The following is a 22089-nucleotide window of genomic DNA, read 5'->3' as shown; positions in this document are numbered from 1 at the left end:
GCTTGATTGGTCCACTTTCCCCCAATTTGATGAAAATGCTTATTGATCTTTAGGGTGAATTGGAATTTGGAAAAATCTTGAATACCCATCCAAATAACAAAAGAACTTATGATTAGCTAACCTCTCAAGCATTTGATCAATAAAAGGGAGAGGGAAATGGTCCTTTTTAGTGGCGATATTTAATCTACGATAATCTATGTACATACACCACCACAGTTCAAGTGGGAATCAATTCATTTTTTTCATTTTTAATCTCAGTCATTGCACCCTTTTTAGGAAGCACTTGAATAGGACTTACCCACTTTGAGTTAGAAATAGGATAGATAATACATGCATCAAGTAATTTCATAACCTCTTTCTTAACTACTTCCTGCTTATTAGGATTCAACCTCCTCTAGGGTTGAATACATGGCTTGTAGTTGTCCTCTAGATGTATCCTGTGCATACAAAAATCAGGGCTAATACCCTTGAGATCATCAATACTGTACCCTATTGCCCTTTTGTGGGCTCGAAGAACCTCTAGAAGTTGGGAAGTTTGTGGGTCATCAAGTGCAGTACTAATGATCACAGGGTATAATTCCTGCTCATTAAGAAAAACATATTTTAAATGAGAAGGGAGAGGTTTTAGTTCAGGTTTCTTGACCTATGCAGGTTTTCATTCCTAAACTAATTTCACTACCTTCTTGCTCTCTATGGGATCAAGTTCTTCAATTGCGAGAGCTTTTTCTATGGCGTCCACCTCTATACTCCAAATACTCGCATTACCTGCATTTCATTCGCCACAAAGAATTTGCCCCAAGGGATCTCTTGCAAGTACCTGTGCTAAGTTTTCTTCACAAATATCATCCATTATATCAATCACATCAATTAAACAACTGTTTCCTCTAGCATAGGTCCTTTCAAATCCTTCCCTAAATTAAAAGTGATATTATCATCTCCAACATAAAGGGTTAGTTTTCAATTTTTTACATCAATTATGGCTCTTGCAGTGTGAAGAAAAGGCCTACCTAATATAATGGGAATTTGTGTATCCTCAGCCATGTCTAAAACAACAAAATTTACAAGGATAAAAAGTTTACCAATTCTGACAGGAACATCCTCTAAAATACCCAAGGGGTATTTAACAGAACGGTCTGCCATCTGTAAAGTAATGTTAGTAACTTTCAAATCACCCATATTAAGTTTAGAACACACAGACGATGGAATAATACTAACACTAGCACCCAAATCACATAATGCTTTATCTATGAAGACATTACCAATATGACAAGGGATAGAAAAACTACCAGGGTCCTTTAATTTAGGAGGGGATTTATTTTACAATAAAGCACTACATTCCTCTGTAAAAGCTACAGTTTCTACCACATCAAAGGCCCTTTTCCTAGTCAAGATATCTTTCATAAATTTAGCATATGCAGGAACTTGATGGATTAAATCAGTGAAAGGAACTGTTACCTGCAAAATTTTCACAACCTCCAAGAACTTACCAAATTGCTTATCAAACTTACTCTTCAAATGTCTATTTGGGAATGGATGTTTGATAACTGGACTCTGCAAATCTCCACCCTTGTCCTGAGATTTACCCTGCAAAGAAACATTAGCAGGATTAGTTTTCTCTTATAGCCCTGCAGGGTTAGTAACATTAGCACTTGGTACAAGGGAATCAGGATTAGCAATAGGTTCATCATCCTTGGGCATAGGAGGCCCATCATAGTGTGAACCACTCCTTAAAGTAATTTTATTAGCATGATCCGTAGGGTGGATTGGTTGAGATGGTAGGGATTCCTACTGACGGGTTTGTAGGGTAGATGAAATATGCGCAATTTGATTGTCCATAATTTTATTATGAGCTATAATGGAATCAATTTGTGCATTCCTACTCTTCATGTGCTTTTGCATACTTGATAGCATCGCTCTAATTTCTGACAAAGAAGGGGTTAGAAGATGAGGAGGGTTTTGATTGGTTTTTTTGGCCGGAGTTATGATGGTAATATTTTTGCTGTGGTGGTGGTTGTTATTGTGTTTGTTGTGGAGGTGGAGGATTTTGTACATTGGTACTCCGACAGGAAAGATATGGATGGTTCCGGAGGCCAGGATTATAAGTCTTGTAGTATGGGTTATTTTGCCTATAGGTTTGGAAGGCATTAACTTGCTCCATGGAACTCCTACAATCTTACTCCGAATGTCCTACAATTCCACAATTTTCACAAAAAGCTTCATTAGTATTATTGACAGCAGAAACATTAGCAACAGAATTAGGAACAGCAGTAAGATTATCTAGTTTTTTGGCAAATAGATGATAACTGAGCCTACAAAAAGGATACGGAATCAACATTATGTTTTACTTTGTTAGCAAACCCTCTAGGATTCCCATATTAGGAATTATGAATTGCCATATCTTCGATAACTTGACCTACATTTTCAACATTAAGAATCATGAACCTCCCACTAGCTGCAGAATCTAAAATTTTTCTAGATGTGTTTCCAAGCCCATTGTAAAAAGCTTGAATCAACTAGCATTGTGCTAAATTATGGTGGGGGCATTCTCTATGTAGATCCTTAAACCTTTCCCAGGCCTCATATAGAGTTTCATCTGGATCTTGGGCAAAGTTTTGAATTGCACTTCTTAGTAAGCTGTTGTTTCTGCAGGGTAATATTTATTATAAAAATTTAAAGCAAGGGTTTCCCAGTCAGTAATACCAAGTGCAGTTCTATTCAAACTATTAAACCACAGTTTAGCTTTTCAACATAAAGAAAAGGGAAAAAGAATCTCCCTGATTTGGTCTTGCGTGACCCCAACTTGCCTAATGGTATTGCAATACTGACAGAAATCGGCAATGTGAAGATTAGGATCTTCACCCTTAGCTCCACTGAATTGCTTCCTTTCTATCATCATGATAAATTGGGGCTTGATCTCGAATTGCACTCCATCAAGAGCCGGAGTAGGAGTAAGATGTGGAAAATCCGTTAGCGACGGCTACGAATAATCGCTGAGCTTGCGAGGTGCTATGGAGGTGGATTTGCCAAATTCAGATTCTATAGAAACTTCCGAATCGCTAGAATCATATGGGGGTTCCAAAGGTGGATTACCTTTAGAAGTGTCTCGTACCTGTCTGTAAAGGTTCTTCTGTCTATGAAAAGATCGTTCGATTTCAAGATCGAATAGAACGTAGCCTGATGTAGAACCCCTAGGCATAAACACACAACTAAACAAACAAATATGAGAGAATTGTCTCAAAGAACTTGCGTTCTCTAAGACGGAAGAAAATAATTTAAACCACAAAAACAATCAAAAATAAAAATAAAACCGTTTCCCCGGCAACGACCCCAATTTTTGACAGGATAAAGTCGTATCACCTAGTCAAAAATAATTCCTATGTTCCTTTAACTATGCAGATAGAGAAGAAGGGTCGAACCACAGGGAAACAAGTCTTTCTATTTCTAATTAATTAAAATAATCTAAATTATTAAGTAACCAAATTATAGATATGATGAAATAAACTAAGGGAGATAAAAATAGGGAGAAATCAATTAATAAAAGCCTAGGGTATAGGTTCACCAATAAACAATATTCTAGGGTAACACATAATAATCAATCATCAATGTATCAATTAACCAGATTTTAAAGGGCTTTCGCTATGTATTACAATCACAGAGTTAATCTACCGGTATTAAATCTAATCTCTCGAATTCAACTTAACCATTTATAAATTAATCTACCTATTGAAACTAAGCCTAAACATCAATTCTCATCTCTCGAATCTCGAATCAATATTGCAAAACTCATACAATTAAACCAGGCCTAATCTAAAGCATAGCATTAAATCAATCAATAGGAAATTAATCAAGCATTGACAATCAACAATAATAAATTACCCCTTCATATTATTTATGGATCCCCACAAACCCTAGAAAGGAAACTACTCACACATAATTAAATCTAAGCTAATCAAAGCAAATAAACAAGACATGATGAATTAAAGAAATTAAATTACTGAAAATAATAGAGAAGAAATCGTTACCAAAGTTAACAGAAATAATGATTGAATTAAGGAACAAAGTTGTAGAGAAAGAGAAACAAGAGTGAAATTTAAGCTTAAGAGAAGATAAAACTAATGAAAGAGAGGTAATTGTATCAAAAGCAACTAAAACATATTTATACAAAACTCTTAAAAATCCTAATTAGAAACTAAGTAAAAATCTTCGAAAACGATCCTCCAAGACACGCGCCTGGTCGGGCGAAGTACTCCCCGGCCGGGCCCGCCTTTTTCATCATCGAAGTACTCCTCGGTCGAGCACGCCTTCGGACGAAGGATTTCTCATTCCTTCTTTCGCCCCGCCTAGCCGGGCACGCCTTCGGGCGAGGCCCTATCGGACGGCCGAGGCTACTTGGGCATCTTGGAATAATGATTGGGATTCAATTCTTTAGCCCAATCCGGATTTCCTCTTTGGTGATTTAAAACTCGGTCCAATGCCTCAGCTTCTCCTATATCGAGCCCTTAATCACCGGTTTGATAAATCTAACCGTCCTTGGGCTATGAAAAATGGTCGTGCTCTTCCAATGCTCGTAGTTGCTCTAAATTATCCCGAGAAAATGCTCCATTTGTGCAATTACTTACAAAACTCAACTAAAACTACGAAAACACTAGAAAACACAAATTTGTAATAAAAGTGGCTCTAAAGAGCCAAAAACACTACTAATTATGACCAAGGGACGGGGGTAAATCACTATTTAATATAGACGTATCAGAAAAAGCAAAGCAAATTCAAAAATCTTTGGCAAAATTGATAAAAAGTGAAAAATGAAAAAGCTCAAAAATATTTTGGTGTAAGTGTCTTTCTCCTTATTTTAAGCATTGAGGACAATGCTTTGTTCAAGCTTGGGGGGAAGCGTTCTTAGGCTTTTTGTATATATGTTTGTTATTTTGGCTTTGAATAAGCTTGGGGGTGTTGGTGTTTTTGTTTGGTGATTGCTCAATTATGGTGTTGAGGATTGATCACCCTTTGCTTCACAATTTAGGTATACCACCAAATTTAAAAATTTAGCCTACCTTCACCCTTTTCGCCCTTACATTACAACCCTTTTCAAGACCTTTTAACCTTTTTGGTTTAGTCACAAGTCGGTGGAGGGAGATGTAGGTGAAGCCTATAGAGTGGTATGCAATAGTCGAGATGTCGAGTGACCTCAAACTTCTTTCTTTTCAGGTTCCTTTGAGGAACCATTGAGATACTCACTAAAGGTGGATTTAATGCTATTTAGGAGAACGCAGTAAGAATGTTTGGGATCAAGGTGAATTGTGCCTCATTAGTTCTCTATGCTTAGCATATCCTATGTTTCAATCAACCTTGGATATCTTGAAACGTTCACTCCCTTATTTGTTTAGAAAGAATTGCATTCATTTGTGCTTGTTCATTTGCAAAAGTCCATTCATGAACATTTGTTTTCTTTTCTTTTCATTTGGCTTCTTTTTCATGCTTTGCCTTGTTTTCTTGGTTTGAGAGAGTTGTGGGTTAATCTCTTAGGAAACCCTCACGAGACCTCACTCGCCCACATTGGCCACTTTAGGATTTTAAGGGCTTGTTGTAGCTAAAAACAACCGTGATTTCTATGAAAGTGAGTCTTAGTGTATATTCCTATCTCTTTCTTTCCTTTTTCTTATTTGAATAAGTCTTTCATCCTATTTTTTCATGCTTTGTTTTGCTTGAGGACGAGAAAAATTCTAGCTTGGGGGAGTTTGATGAGTGTCATTTATGGCAATCATTTAGCTTCTTTTAGGATGATTTTTCATTGTTTTTACATTTCTTTTATCTTCGACTCTTTACACTAGGTGAAAAAACAAAATTGGCACCGGTTCAAAACCCCTCAATGCCACCGATTTTGAACCGGTGCCAATTTGGGGGGTGCAAATAAGTGCATGAAAAGCCACCGGTTTGAACCGGTGACAAAACTCGGAATTGGCACCGGTTAACCGGTGCCAAAAAAGCCCAAAAAAATTAAAAGTGCACAAAAAATCAAATTTTCATTTTTTTTGTCTTTTTTCACTTAAAAATTAAATCGACTATAATAAATAAGAACATCAAAATATAAATCAAATATCAATCAATATAATCGAAAATTTACAATATATAATCAAAAAGAATTTACAATATAGATCAATAAAATAGATCAATTACAACATATAAATAAAAAAAAATTACAATATAAATCAGAAAAAAAAAAAAAAATTACAACATCACAATAAAAAAAAACCCCATACAACATCTAAATTAATATTCTTGATTTAATCTTGATTCTTCGATATAAGATCTAAATCAATATACCTACATCAATTAAAACAAAAAAATAAATCGAGTAAAATAAATTAGCTGCGAAAAAAATATAAAAAAAACCCCAGAAAATTAAAACAAAAAGAGTTAAAAACCTAAAAAATAAAAATAAAAATAAAAAACGAATTAAAATCGATTAAAATAAAAAAAAATCGAAAATCAGTTAAAAACCCAGAAAATAAAAAAAATCGAATTAAAATCGATTAAAATAAAAAAAATCGATTAAAATAAAAAAAATGATTAAAATAAGTTAAAAACCCAGAAAATAAAAAAAAAATAAAATTAAAATAAGTTAAAAAATCGATTAAAACAAACCAGAAAATCGAAAATCAGTTAAAAACCCAGAAAATAATAAAAAAAGAATTAAAATCGATTAAAATAAAAAAAATTCGATCAAAATAAATAAAAATCGAATTAAAATCAAGAAATTAAACCTAGAAAAATCAATTAATTAAACCCAGAAAAATCAAGAAATTAAACCTAGAAAAATTAAGAAATTATACCCTAACCTCGAATAATTTTGGATTAAACCCTAACCTTGCTCATGCATGTGTTCGTGGTGGTCTTGTTGGTGGTGGAAAAGTCGGTGTTGCATGTGAAAGTGGTGGTCTTCGAATGAAAGAAAGGAGGAGGACACGAGGGAGAAGGGAGATGTTGATGTTGATGTCGGTGGGCTTTGCGGCGGTGGTCGAACTTTGAGGTGGTGGTGGTGGTGGTGGCGACTTTGCGGCAGTGATGATGTGGTGGTGGTGGGATTTGCGGCGGTGGTCGAATTTGTGGTGGTGAAGATCGATGAGAGAGAGAGGAGATCGAAGAAGGGAGAGGAGATGAAAGAAGATCGAAGAGAGAGAGAGGAAATCGAAGAAGGGAGAGGAGAAAGGAGAGAGAAGGGAGAGGAGAGAGAGGGAGATCAGAAGAAATGAAATGAAGGAGGCGGAAAGAGAAGCTAGGGTTTTATGTTTGACCCTAAGATGAACCGGTTTTTTTTAACCTTTTGCCACCGGTTTAAAACCGGTGGGATTAACATTCTCCCCACCGGTTCGGTTTGAACTGGTGGCAATACTATAATCTTTAAACCCCGCCCATTTTTCCCCTTTTTTTCCCACCGGTTCTTAAGAACTGGTGCCCATAACTCAGTGCCAATTACCATTTTTTCTACTAGTGTTAGTTTTACTTGTATTTTCTCTATTTTGCATTTTCTTTAGTTTCTTTCTTACTTTCTTGCTTTTCTTAGTCTATTTTGCATTTTTCTTCTTTACTTGTTTGCTTTTCTTTGATTTTAGGAAGTTAATGATGTTCGAGAAGTTCATTGGCGTTCTCTCGGGGTATCCAAGGCTTAAGATGCATCCCGGTTCCCCCTCTTAAAGCTCAAAAGTAAAGGAGTGCAAGAGTCAAGTCTTCAAGGCCGCGCTCTCATGCCACATGGACATTAAAAGACGTTGTTGAACCCACCACCGTAAGGGCTTCAAGTGACTACCTCACCAACATGCATCATGTGGAGCGCATGGGGACATCCTAAAGTGCATCGAGCCAATCTCCCCTGGTCCCAGGTGCGGCCGCGCACGAGGGAGGAGCGGCCGCGTAGGTGCCAGGAGCAACCGCGCGTCTCTCTTCCCCCTGTTTCCGTACCCATTTTGTTGCGGCCGCACCTTTTGAGGTGTCTTTTGGACATCTACCTAAATTCTCCTTAGTTTGTTTTACTATATATAGAATTCCTTCATTTTCTCGATAGAGAAGATGTTTTTAGACATAATTTTGATCATAATTTTAGCTTAGTTGAGAGTTTGTCTCTCTAGTTTTAGGGTTAGTTTAGGAGTAGATTTAGAGAGGTAAAGTGAGAGATTTCAATGGTGATTTGAGAGATTAATGATACAAGGGTGACAATTGTGTTGAAGATCTTCTCTATTATCAATGAGCATTTCTAAATCTATCTCATCTTATTGTTTTGTTTAGATTCATGTTTGTTTGATTTGATTTTGATGTTTGATTCTTGATTAGTGTAATAGTTCTTGATATTTTGTTGATTCTTGATTTCTATTGTTGTTTGTTGATAGATGATGATTCTTGAGTAGTTGTTTGGCTAGGAATTGGGTGAAACTTGTATGATTGATTGATTGTGATTAATTTGGGAATTGTGTTGATTGATTGTTGAGATTAAAGTGATTAATGTAAGTTTGCATGTGTGTAATTCGATTAGGCCTTGAGAATTATGCTAGATTGCGTTGTGATTGCTAATGACACGACCAATTGATTAGGAATTGCAATTATCGATTGGTTTTGATTTTGATTCTCTTAGTTTGTTATTCGTAGACACATCTAGCTTAACAATTAGGAGATAGCTCTTTAATTCCAATTGATAGCTCTTATCATTAGTCTTCACAACCTTTCATTGGCATGTTCTTTCCAACTTGTTGCAATTATTATGATTACTTGTTCATCCCCATTCCTAGTGCTTTATTTGTTTGGTTGTTTGTTTTGCTAGTTATTAGTGTTACCTCTTTACCTTTGGCTTCAACCTAGCTTAGGTGCTAATGAGCGTCATTTATGGCGCTTAATAGAGTAGCTTTTAGTTCCTTTTTCTATATTTTCTAGCTTTAATTTTATATAATATTCTAGTTTCTTTTATTTTCCGTCTTTATAACTCATTTTTGTTTTCGTTTACTTTTATGAGTTTCTTATGATTTTTGTTCTTAATTTTTTATTTTAGTTTAGTTTCTTTTCATTTTGCTTTCTCTCTTACTTTTACTTTAATTTTTGTTAGTGAAGTTCCAAAGTTTTATTTGCTGCGCTCTCACGGTTGCGCCCTCATTGATTCTAGGTCATGAAAGCGCAAATATTTGAAGATCAAGGGCTGCCTTTCTCACGGGCATTATCACAAGAGCGCCGACGATAGGGATGCACGAGAGCGCTGAGAGCATAGCTTCACACAAGGTTCTACGAGCGAGCAAGAGGAGCCGTGCAAGCCACAACACCACAGCAGGGGTGCGCGCGCGCAAACCCCTTTGTGCATGTGTGCAGACCCTGCTGTGCGTGAGCACGGCTGGTGGTGTGTGCGCACGGCCCTGCTCTGATTCTCCTTGCTCGATTTATTATAAATACCCCTTAACTTTTCCTTTTTTGGGAATTTCACTTGTACTTGAGACTTATTTCTAGATTTAGTAGAGAGAGAAAGTAGAGAGAGAAACTTTAGATTACTTGTTTTGTACTTCAAATTACATCTTTGATCTTGGATTTCTTCTTTAATCAATGAAAATTAGTGAGAATTTCTTTCTTTGAATTTACTTTTGTTTGCTCTTTCCTTTAATTCTATAATGTTCGATTTGATTGTTGATCTTTAGTTTGAGAATTTGTTGAATTTTATTTTTTCTTTGATTAAGCTTGAAATGATGATGTTTGTAATTCAATTTGCTTTGTTTTTTAATTTCATTATGATTTGTGAGTAGATTAGTAGCTAGGGAGAAGGGGAAGAATGCTTGATTGATGATTTTTGCTAGTTGATGATTCTTGGATGATTGAATTGTTGCAATTAAATTGGTTAACATGGTTGTGCATGTGATTAATTTGATTAGGAGTGATCAACCTAGATGATTAATCTAGATTGCATAGCAAATTTCAATGACATGAACCCTTGATTTGAGAATTTCTTTAATTAGTTGAATTTGATAGTGATTTTCCTTGTTAGTCATTCATAGTGAACCCTAGCTTGACTTATACGAGATAGCTCTTTAATTCTATTAATTGCAACTATTGTTTGTCCTTTGCAACGTTTGAATCAATTGAGTTCTTCATCGATTGGCATAGTAATTGAGCTTGCATGTGGAACCTTAATCCCTAGTGTTTAGCATATTGATTTCCTTTGACTTGATTAGCTGGTTGATACCTTAGTTACAATTCAATTCACTTCACCTCTCATTCTTCGAAGTAGCTTGACTATAGACTATAGCAATCTCCCTCTCATTCCTCGTGGTTTGACTCGAACTTTTTCTATACTAGGAATAAGTTTGACTTTCTTAATTGTTTGATTGGTGGTGCTTTAGTTTTCAACGACCTAGATTACCATGCATCAAAATGGCGCCGTTGCCGGGGAGTGATATTGGTGCTTTGTTATAGTTGTTGATCTACTTCATTTTCAATTGGAAAATACAAAAAAGATTTTTCTCTTTTTAGCTACATTTGTAGCCGTGCTACTAATTGTTTTTTTTGAGATTGTATGTAGAGCGCGTGGTGGTTCACTTGTGCCACTTGATCCGGAAATTGAGAGGACAATTGCAAGGATAAGAGTTGCTAGACGTTCTTTGAGTTCTAGCCCTCCAAGTGAAGAGGAACCACAGCAAGAAGAACAAGCGAGGATGGGAGAAAATCCAAGGGTGGCGTTGAAGGAATTGGGGATTACAGGTGCATATAGGTTTGAAAGTGGGATTGCTTCACCTACAACACCGGCAAATGACTTCGAAATAAGGCTGGCAATGATCACTTTGATAGAGAGGCGACAATTTAGTGGGGCTAAACATGAAAGTCCAGTAAACCATCTCAAAGAGTTCGAAAAGTATTGCAACACTATAAAAGTGAATGGAATCTCCCAAGAATTCATCCGCCTCAAGCTTTTTCCCTTTTCTCTCATAGGGCGTGCCTTGGAATGGTTAGACAAGGAGGTCAAACCCAATTCTTTAAGGACATGGGACGAAGTGACCAAGGAATTTCTATCCCGTTTCTACCCACAAAAGAAAACGGCGGAGGCTAAAGCTTTGATTCAAGGTTTCAAGCAAAAGTCTAGTGAAAGCCTCTATAAAGAATAGGAGAGGTACAAGGAGTATCAAAGAGAATGTCCTCACCACGGAATTCCGACTTACCAAATTATTCAAATCTTCTATGGTGGCCTAAGTCCTCAAGGAAATTCGTGTTTTAATGGAGGAGCCGGAGGTCCCATCATGAATAAAACGGAGGAGGAAGTGGTAGACATAATTAAAGACGTAGTGAGGTACTATAGAGATTGGCAAGATGGTGAAAGGGAGTCGACAAGCAAGAGTAGTTCTTCGGTGTACTCGATTGATCATCTTAATGCCATAAACAACTTCTCTTCACAAATGACAAACTTGGGGAAGGAAATGTCCGCTATCAAGGAAAAGTTAGAAAGTGCTACCTCCCAAGTTTCGAATCTTCCCTCCCAATCTAAGGGGAGAGGTATGTCTTCTAACTCTCAACCCTTTCCCTCTTCTAGTAACATGCCTAGTGGTTGCATGTGTTGTGATGTTTGCGGATCGTATGATCATGATGCTTCTAATTGCGCTCATGCATGTATGGATGTTTGTGATGATCAAGATGGAAATGTGAACGAGCATGTGACGTATGTGTCAAACAATAATGATTCTAGGTTTGAGAATCAAATAGGTCAATGGAATAGGAATTACAACAACCATGGAAATTTTGACAACTATAACAAAGGTGGTGGTTATAGGAACCAAGGGAACCAAAACTCCCGAGGTAACTATAACAACCAAGGTTATAGTGGCTAAAATCAAAACCAAAATTATGGTAATCATAACCAAGGTTATGGTAACCATAATCAAGGTTATGGTCAAAATCAAAATAGAGGTAATTGGAATAATCAAAATAAGGGAAATTTTCAAAATAATGCTCAAAGAGATCCCCCTCCCGGATTTGCTCCAAAGACCCAAAGTGATAATTCTTATGTTCAACCTTCTTCTTCTTCTAGAACTAACTTGGAGGAAATCATTGAAAACCAAACCAAGTTGTTGAACACCTACATGGCGGTGAGTGATAAGAAGTTTAATGAAATGATAACCCACAATAAGATGCTTGAAAACCAAATTTCTCAACTTGTCAATGCTTTGAAAGACCATGAAAGACCTTCTTCTTTACCTTCTCAAGGCCTAGACCCTAAGAGACCCGTTAATGCCATAGTCACAAGGAGTGATAGGGTGCTTGAGGAGAGCTTGCCTAGCAAGAGTAAGAGTGAGGAGGGTTCTAAGGAGGTTTTAGTTGAGGATGAGGGAGATGGTGCATCTTTGAGTGAAGTAATGGTAGAGCCACCTAAGGAGGTGAAGGAAGAGAGAGAAGTTGTGAAATCCAAGCTTCCTTATCCACAAAGATTCATGAGACACAAGTTGGATGAACAATTTGGAAGATTTATTGACATGCTCAAACAACTTCATCTTTCTCTACCATTTACCGATGTTGTCACCCAAATGCTGAACTATGAAAAATTCCTTAAAGACATTTTGAGTGGTAGGAGGACTTGTGACGCTATGGAGACGGTGAACTTGACCGAAAATTGTAGTGCAATCATAATGAACAAGATGCCACCTAAGCTAAAAGATCCCGAAAACTTTTCCATCCCTTGTGCTATTTACAAAATGCAAATCGATAATGCCTTATGTGATCTAGGAGCTAGTGTTAGCCTTATGCCATATTTGGTGTACCAAAGACTTGAACTAGGGGAACTCTTGCCTACCAACATTACTTTGCAATTGGCCAATAGATTAATCAAGTTTCCAAAGGGTAAGGTAGAGGATGTGCCTTTGAGGGTTGGCAAATTTGTTATTCCGATGGATTTTGTGGTACTTGAAATGGATGAAGATGCTAGCATTCCTATCATTCTAGGTAGATCTTTTCTCGCTACTTCGGGTGCTATGATCGATGTCAAGAGTGTTAAAATTTCACTTAAGGTAGGAGATGAGGTGATTGAATTTGACTTGAATGATAGCATGAAGTATCCAAGTTCTTCCTTGGAATATTGTATGATGATTGAATATTTTGATCTTGTTGTGTCTTCTATGCATGAGCAATTTCTCACCTCTAATGATACTCTTGAGAATGTTTTGTTGAATAAGGAAAAGAAAGGTGTTCCTAGCAAAGAGATGGCTTTGTATGAAGATTTGCTCAATGGAAGCATTGAAGATGTTGATGAGCAAATGTGCATGAACATCACTAGCCAAGAAGCATTGCAAGCGGCTAAAACAAAGGAAGGTAAAGGTGTCCCCATGGTTGAGCTCAAACCTCTTCCATCACACCTTAGATATGAATTCTTAGGTCCTAACTCAACTTTTCCCGTTATTGTTAGTTCCTCCTTGAGTGAGAGCCAAGCCTAAAAGTTGTATGGTGTATTGAGAAAGAACTAAGGTGCTTTGGGCTATACTATTGATGACCTCAAGGGTATTAGTCTCGCCCTATACATGCACCACATCACTCTTGAGGATAATGCCTCACCAAGCATTGAAAGACAACGAAAACTTCACCCTCAAATGGGGGAAGTAGTCAAGAAGGAAATCACCAAGCTATTGGATGCAGAAATCATATTCCCCATCTCTAGCTCAAGGTGGGTTTCCCCAATCCACGTTATCCCAAAGAAATGAGGCATGGCTATTGTGGAGAATGAGAAAGGTGAGCTCATTCCTACAAGAACGGTCACGGGATGAAGGATGTGTATAGATTATTGACGTCTAAACACATCCACGTACTAAAAAGGATCATTTCCCCCTTCCCTTCATTGATCAAATGCTTGAAAGGCTAAAAAGGATCATTTCCCCCTTCTTTTAAATTCCTATTCACCTAGATGACCAAGAGAAAACAACTTTTACTTGCCCATATGGAATCTTTGCTTATAGGAGAATGTCATTTGGGCTTTGCAACACCCCCGCCACCTTCCAACAGTGTATGATGAGCATATTTGGAGATATGTTGGAGGAGGAAATGGAAGTGTTCATGGATGATTTTCGGTGGGAGGTGTTTCATTTGAAGCTTTTCTTGAGAACCTTGAAAAGTGTTTTGCTCGATATAAGAAAGTTAATCTAGTCTTGAATTGGGAGAAATATCATTTTATGGTTTAGGAAGGTATTGTCCTTGGTTATAAGATCTCCCACAAAGGAATAGAGGTGGATCAAGCAAAGATTGGAGTCATTGAAAAACTACCACCTCCGGTCAATGTGAAAGGTGTGAGATCTTTCTTGGGGCATGCCGGGTTTTATAAGAGATTCATCAAGGACTTCTCTCTAATTGCTAAGCCCCTTAATGATCTTCTTCAAAAGGATGTTGAGTTCGTGTTTGATGATAGATGCTTGGAAGCATTCAACAAATTGAAGAAAGCCTTGACTACCCCCATAGTCCATGCCCCGAGACGGGATTTACCTTTTGAATTGATGTGTGATCCTAGTGATACGGCTATTGGAGGTGTTTTGGGTCAAAGGGTTGATAAGAAGCTCCATGTCATCTATTATATGTCAAAAACTCTCAATGGAGCTCAACGAAACTACACAACAACGGAAAAGGAGTTTTTGGCAATTGTGCATGCTTTTGAGAAATTCCGTTGTTATTTTTTGGGTTCTAAGACCATTGTTTTCACGGATCATGCGGCTCTCAAATATCTCTTTGCTAAGAAGGAATCAAAGCCTAGATTTCTTCGGTGGGTGCTTGAACTTCAAACCTTTGATATTGAGGTTAGAGACAAGAACGGGGCGGAGAATGTTGTGGCGGATCACCTCTCTCGCCTTGAGGACTCCCAAGTCTAAGATGATTTGGTTAGCTTTCTAGCATGTGGGGATTTTCTACCTTCATTTTCGAAGAATCAAAGAAAGAAGCTTAAGAGAGAAGCTTGACACTATTTGTGGGATGATCCAATTTTATATAAGCATGGAGTTGATGGCTTTCTCCATCGTTGCATTCCAAGTAAAGAAGTGCCGAATGTTTTAAAGATGTGCCACTCACATCCTAGTGGTGGTCACATGGGAGTTTCCAAAACCGCTTTAAAGATTCTCCAAAGTGGTTTATGGTGGCCTCATCTTTTTAAGGACACTTGGGGTTTTATCAAGTCTTGTGATAGATGTCAAAGGACCGGAAACATTTCAAAGAGGAATGAGATGCCTCAACAACCCATCCTTAAATTGGAGATTTTCGATGTTTGGGGCATTGACTTCATGTGACCATTCCCTTCTTCTTTTGAAAACCAATACATCCTTGTGGCGGTCGATTATGTTTCTAAATGGGTTGAGGCCATTGCCTCCCCTACAAATGACCACAAGGTGGTAATGAAGCTATTCAAAAAGATCATCTTTCCAAGATTCGGTGTGCCTAAGGCGGTAATAAGTGACAATGGATCGCATTTTGTACATAATGCTTTCCAAAAGTTGTTGAGAAATCATGGCGTTCATCAACGTTTCGGTCTTCCCTACCTCCCTCAAACTAGTGGACAAGTTGAGGTGTCCAACCGTCAAATAAAGTTGATCCTTGAGAAGACGGTTGCTAGGAATAGGAAAGATTGGGCGGATAAGCTTGATGATGCTTTATGGGCATATCGAACGGCTTTCAAGATTCCCATAGGCACCACTCCATACTGTCTTGTTTATTGAAAATCTTGTCATCTTCCGATAGAGCTTGAACACCGCGCTCATCGGGCAATCAAGAAAATCAACTTTGATTTGGCGAGTGCAAGAGAGCAAAGGTGGTTAGATCTTCATGAATTATAAGAACTTAGGCTTGATGCTTATGATTGTGCAAGTACCTACAAAGCTTGATCTAAGGATACTCATGACAAAGTTCTTCTTTATAATTCTAAGATGAATTTATTCCCCAAAAAGCTCATGTCAAGGTGGAGTGGTCCTTATTTGGTTCAAGGTGTCTTTCCAAATGGTGTTGTGGAAGTTTCTATGTTGGATTCATCATCTCCGTTCAAGGTCAATGGCCATCGACTCAAGAAGTACTTCGATGGTGCTTTCGTTGGCATTGTTCACAAAATGATTCTCCGTCAACAACCTTGATAAGTGGAGAACGTCGAGCTATGACGTTAAACAAGCGCTTCCCGGGAGGCAACCCGGTTTTCTAACCCTTATGATTTTTCATTCTTTTTATTTCTTCTATTTTTGAGAAATTTTCTTATCTTTCCTTATATTTTGAATTTTAGGTACCTTGGGATTAAGTTGATAAAGATTTCCTACAATTTTGGTATCAATTAAAGGTTTCAAGAGGTTGGAGTTGAATTAAAGTGAAGAAGAGATTGATGTGCAAGTGCGCTCTTATGGTTGCGCTCTCGAGAATTTTTATCATGAACAAGTGATTATTGAGAAAATTGAGTGATTTTTGGTCTGTCCCTCTCGTGGGCATCACTCGAGCTTGATGCTCGAGAGCGTCGACGAGAGCACACGAGCACAAGCCGATGCCCGCAAGCACCCCCTAGCCGGCCGCTCGTGCGCACGCACAGCAGGGTGTGCGCGCACGCACGAGCGTGGAAGCCCACCCCACCCTTTTCGTGCCTCTTAGCAACCCTTCCCCCCCTTCATTTCTTCCTCTCTCCCCGATTTTCCTCCCTTATTTCCCCTTCACTCTACTTCTTCTTCCTCTTAACTAATCCTCATAAAAATCATCATTTTTATCATTTGATTTCATCTAATCACAAATTACAACAACAATTTCTCAATTTAACTCACGAAATTTAGGAAATTTTCGAGCATAAATTCGAAAATTGGGTATAATTTTTGAATTTTTTGGTGATTAAATTTGAGAGTGGAACTTGCATCTTGGTGTTCTAATTAGTTTATAATCTTCAATTATTCCATTTTCAAGTGTTTTAAAGCTTCATTGAGGTATGATTTTTCATTTTCTAGTCATCTTCTTCCTCATTTTTGAAGCCTGAAACCCTTGATTGGGCTTTAATGGTAGAACTCCATTGTTGGTTCTTTTTGCTTGTATTTTGTGTTGTATGATGTTATTTGATGATACTTTGTAGCTTTTTCGTGATGAAATTGTTTACTTTGCTTGAATTCTTAAAATCGCCAATGTTGGTCATCTTTCTCATCCATGGGTATTGTTCATGGTAGCTTTATTTCTTTGATTATTCAATGTTTTTGGATTATTTTGCCTATGATGATTCATGATTCTGGTCTTTCATGACAAACTTTTGCCTTTGATTAATGATTAGTTGCTTCTTATTTCTCATTGAATATTTCTATGGTTGCTACTATATTCATGGCATTAGTTCTTTGTAACCAATTCTTGTTTCATTCATGATTGGGTTATCTTTGTGCTTGAAAATTCTTGAGCAATTGTCTATGATTATTTGGTGATGATTTTATCTCTTATGCTCTTGTATGTTTGATCCAATTTCTTGATGAATTGCTCATGCTTGGCCTTTCTTCTGGTAAATGGCCCCTATTCATCGAAAGAAAAGGGTTACATATGATCAAGCCCTTTTCTGGTAAATCCCGGCATTTTGTTCCACCTCCTCCCGAAATGGTTGAAACATTTTGCATTGAATTCTCTAAGGAACTCCATTGGGATAGATTCATCCAATTGACAAAGAGGAAGCTTAAATCCACACGCTTTTATGATCAAGCGACTACAAAATTGCTTGGAATTGATGAAGATGTTCGTCTACTTGCCAGGAATATAGGCCTTTTGGAGTTTTTGGATTTGAATGCGCCCACTTATGCTAGAGTAACATATGAATTTCTTTCGTCCCTTGAAGTGATTCGTGAGACTAATGGTGATTCTTCAAGGACATTGACTTTCCAATTGTTTAATAACGATCATCAGATTTCGGAATCCCAACATGGTACATACTTTCGATTCCCTTGGGTCGTAGATGAAGATCATATTGTATATCCGGCCAATGTTAAGATGAGTGCTGATCATGAGTATGATGAGCTCAAGTGGTGGCGGTGCATCTTTAATGAAGGGAAATATGAGCCATAAACTTCAAAGGCCACTTCTATCATCCATCTGGCCATGAGATACTTTAATCATATTCTCACTTATGCTCTATGTTCTAAAGACTCATTGGGTGCCATTTCTCGTGAAAAGTTATGTTGGCTTTGGATAGCCGATCACGAGCAAGGAGAGCTTGAGCTTGTTGATTTTACTCAACACTTGATCAACCGATTTCTTGACATTAAAGATGGCCTTTCACTCTCGGGGAGCATTCAGATTGGGGGCATGATCTCCATTCTTGCCCTTTGCATTGATGACTCCTACAAGGATTTTCTTTGTGAACTTCCGCCCATAGTTGATCCTCGCGAGAAAACTCCTTCCCACTACCTCAACATTTATGTTCTCGTTAACCAAAAGTTTATCGAGTGTAGCAAGAGACAAGATCTTTACATTTGGAAGGTCTCTCGTGTTAAGGATTGGTTCTTGATTCCTAGCAAAGAAGCCACCGACCGTAAGACAAAGAAGAATTCACTTACTTGGAGACCTCCAAGGTGCAATATTGATCCTTCTCTTCAGCGGAAGACAAATCATACAAGAAATAATTCCGATGATGTTCTTTCGGCAGATTTTTAAGCTTTTCCCCCGGTTAAATGGGGGGGTACACCTATCCCTTCCTCTACTTCTTCTACTTCACTTGAATTATCTACTTTGCATGCCAAGATTGATTCTATCGCTAATGTCTTGTATTCTATGCCTTTGGGGCGCGACTTCTTTCTTGGTTATGATTTTCATGCTAGTCAAGTGTATGATTTCCATGTTAGGAGGGGGGCGATTGAACCGTACTTAAACTATCCGTACCTCCTAGTCCAACAAGGACCTATCCCTCAATGGGAACCCTTTGACCCTTCCGTTGGACCTAGACTTTGTTACCCCTATTGCGAGGGTCCTAATGTCCTCCCTAATGCTATTGTTGGCACCACCCCGGCCACTTACGATTATAAGCGGCTCGGTGGGTGCGACTTCACTTATGATCCCGCGAACCCTTTTCCTTTCCCGAACCCCGAGACTTTTGGTAGGTGGGGCATGTCGGACGAGCCGATCTTTGATGATTGGTCTCATTTCTTTGCGGTGGATCGTGGTAGGAGAGAGGGTAGGTTGAGGGGCAAGGCTCCCATAAAGGTGGGTGATTACGCTATCTCTAGTCATGTAGTCTTGGAGACCAGTAAGGGGAGTACTCATTCCACCCCTTACCATAGTGCCGAGTGATTCCATCTTGTCTATCCCCCTTACTTCTTTGCTTTATATGTTGTTCTCTTTATGCCAATATGCTATTAGGATTTAAGTTTGGGGGGTAGTTCATTTCAAGCTTTGGGTGTTTTATGTTTTTTATGTGCCTCACCGTTCCCCCCTTCACTTTTATGGTTCACTCTTGGTCTCTTTTGCTTGCTGGTGTTGATCATTGATTGTCTCATGCTTCTCTATTGTTCTGTATGGCTGATGATGTTTTCTTGCTGATGGATTCTCTACTTTAGTTCTTGGTATTGTTGCTTGTTCGTTTGATTACTGTGTGATCTGCCTTTTGCTTCCTGATTATGCTTCCTGATGATTCTACTAGTATCCTGCATTACCGTATCCCTTATGGGTTACCTTTATCCTTTTATTTCTTTCTTTTCTTCTCTCATGAAGTTACTAACATTCTTTTGTGTAGATATTTCTCTTTCTTTTTCTTTATCTCTCACTTTTTAGGTCCCCAATAAGAGCATTCGACGCTTGGAATTTGGTAACGAATTTCTTGTTATCGTACATGTTCTTTCTTATCACGATCATTGGGTGAGATCTTTCTATTTTTTTTCCTCTTTTTTTTTTCTTTCCCTTTTGTATGCGTAGTGTAGGTTTAGATTAGGAGAAGTTGAATGGTTCAAGGTTGCTTGCTTTTAACACCTTAGTGTGTTTGGGGTCATTGGCGCTGTAGCCGAATGACCATTTGTTTGTCGATTGGGATATTATGTGTTTGGCTTGCTTCCTCGTGATTTTATATTCCTTCTTCATCTTCTTTATTTTCTTTATTTTCTTTCCCTTTTCTTTTTCCTCTTTTTCCATTTTCTTTTTGTTTTGCTAATTTCTTTTTGTTATCTTTTTCTCTTTTCTTTTCATTTCTTTTTGCATTTTGCAATCACAAGATCAAAATTTGAAAAAAAAAACAAAATAACAAAAAAAAAAAAAAAAAACTAAGTTTTAGAGGCATTGCTCTATTTTCTTCTTGTTTTTCCTTTTGCTTTGGACTTAGTACCACTTGGACTTGCATTTTTAGATATTATCCTTCCTAAAAGACAATGATTTGCACGATTTGAGAGTATCTTTGGTTGACTCTAGGATAGAGTATGCTAATCGTTTAGAACTTTTGAGACCTTGAAGCCAAATTATATTGTTTTTGAAAATTTACTATTGCTCTCTTTTGGTGAATTTGAAACTAATAGTGAGTTATTGCTACAACCATGTGAGGTTTAATTCTTTTCAAGCCTTCTACTTATTTTGTATGAGCGGCACATGGATCCTTGACTATTGTATGCTTTATCTAGAATTTGACTTTCATCTCCCGAGATCGCGACCGAGCCATTTAGGAAGGACAAAGGCATCTTTTCGGGGTGGTAATTTTTACTTTTATAGGATAGTTTTCTATCTCTTTAGTTTTGGGTTTTCATTTCCTTTCTTGCTAACCATTTGAGCCTTATACCCTTCTGTTAAAGCCACATCTTTAGCTTTTGAGCCTTTTGTTTCATTCTTGTTCCCATCATTGGTTTTTGTGAAGCATTTGGTCTCTATTGTTGGAGTTTTGGTGTATGAAATGGATTGTTTGGTTCTTATAATGAAAGCAAGTTTGTGTTTTACATATTTTGTGAATAAAAAAAGCAAACGCAAAGTTGAAAAAGCCGTCCATAGTTAAAAGAGGCGAGGACATGAAATAATGTGAAAAATGAAAAAATGAGAAAAAGCAAAGAAAATACAAAAGCCTCGGCAAAAATTGAAGTGAAAAATGAAAAATTCAAAAAATATTTTGATGTAAGTGTCTTTCTCCCTATGTTTTGAGATGAAAGTGAATTGTTTCTTGATAGTTCTCTATGCTTAGCATGTTCTATGTTTCAATAAACCTTAGATATCTCGGAACGTGCCTACCATTGTTTTTTTAGGAAGCTTGGTATCTACTTGTGTTTTGTCTACTTGCAAAAGTCCATTGTAAGAGCATTTTTCTTCCTTTTAGTTTTAACTTTCTCTTTTCTCTTTTTTTTTGTGCTTTGCCTCATTCTACTTGAGAGTTATGGGTTAATCTCTTAAGAAACCCTTACGAAAGCATTACTCGTCCTATAGAGCGATCTAGGGGTTTAAATGGCTTGTCTTTAGTTGCTGAAATTAACCGTGATTCCTACGAAAGTGAGTTAGTGTACATTCTCATCTTCTATAGTTTCCTAGTTTCTTACTTTGGTAGAATAATGTCATCATCTTTCCTTGGGTTTGATCTTGTTTTGCTCGAGGACGAGTAAAGTCTAGCTTGGGGGAATTTGACGAGCGTCATTTCTGGCGCTCAATATAGTAGCTTTTAGTTCCTTTTTCTATATTTTCTTGATTTATTTCCATATAATTTTTCTAGTTTTCTTTTATTTTCTGTCTTTATGACTCATTTTGGTTTTTCGTTTACTTTTATGAGTTTTTCATGATTTTTGTTCTTAATTATTTATTTTAGTTTAGTTTCTATTCATTTTGCTTTCTCTCTTACTTTTATTTGAATTTTTGTCAGTGAAGTTTCACAGTTTTATTTGCTGCGCTCTCACGGTTGCGCCCTCATTGATTCTAGGTCATGAAAGCGCAAATATTTGAAGATCAAGGGCTACCTTTCTCACGGGCATCAACACGAGAGCGTCGACGTTAGGGATGCACGAGAGCGCTGAGAGCATAGCTTCGCACAAGGATCTACGAGCGAGCAAAAGGAGCCCTGCACGCCACAACACCACAACAAGGGTGCGCGCACGCAGACCCTGCTGTAAGTGCGCACGGCTGGTGGTGCGTGCGCACGGCCCTGCTCCGATTCTCCTCGCTCGATTTTTAAAAATA

General features: G+C 37.7%; 2 non-coding genes across 2 annotated transcripts; one reads left to right on the top strand and one right to left on the bottom strand.

The window, feature by feature from the left end:
- The first annotated feature begins 2526 nt into the window (after positions 1–2526).
- LOC145583625 (small nucleolar RNA R71) lies at positions 2527–2633 on the top strand. Its single transcript, XR_014100246.1, has one exon. It is a non-coding gene; the product is annotated as a small nucleolar RNA R71 (small nucleolar RNA).
- Positions 2634–11061: 8428 nt separating this feature from the next.
- LOC145583562 (small nucleolar RNA R71) lies at positions 11062–11167 on the bottom strand. The gene has a single exon (XR_014100199.1). It is a non-coding gene; the product is annotated as a small nucleolar RNA R71 (small nucleolar RNA).
- Between the last annotated feature and the right edge of the window lie 10922 nt (positions 11168–22089).

The sequence above is a fragment of the Chenopodium album genome, chromosome 15 (assembly GCF_948465745.1).
Source record: "Chenopodium album chromosome 15, dcCheAlbu1.1, whole genome shotgun sequence".
NCBI classification, from domain to species: Eukaryota; Viridiplantae; Streptophyta; class Magnoliopsida; order Caryophyllales; family Amaranthaceae; genus Chenopodium; species Chenopodium album.
Note: the sequence above shows the minus strand (reverse complement) of the source record. Positions and strands in the feature narration are given on the sequence as shown.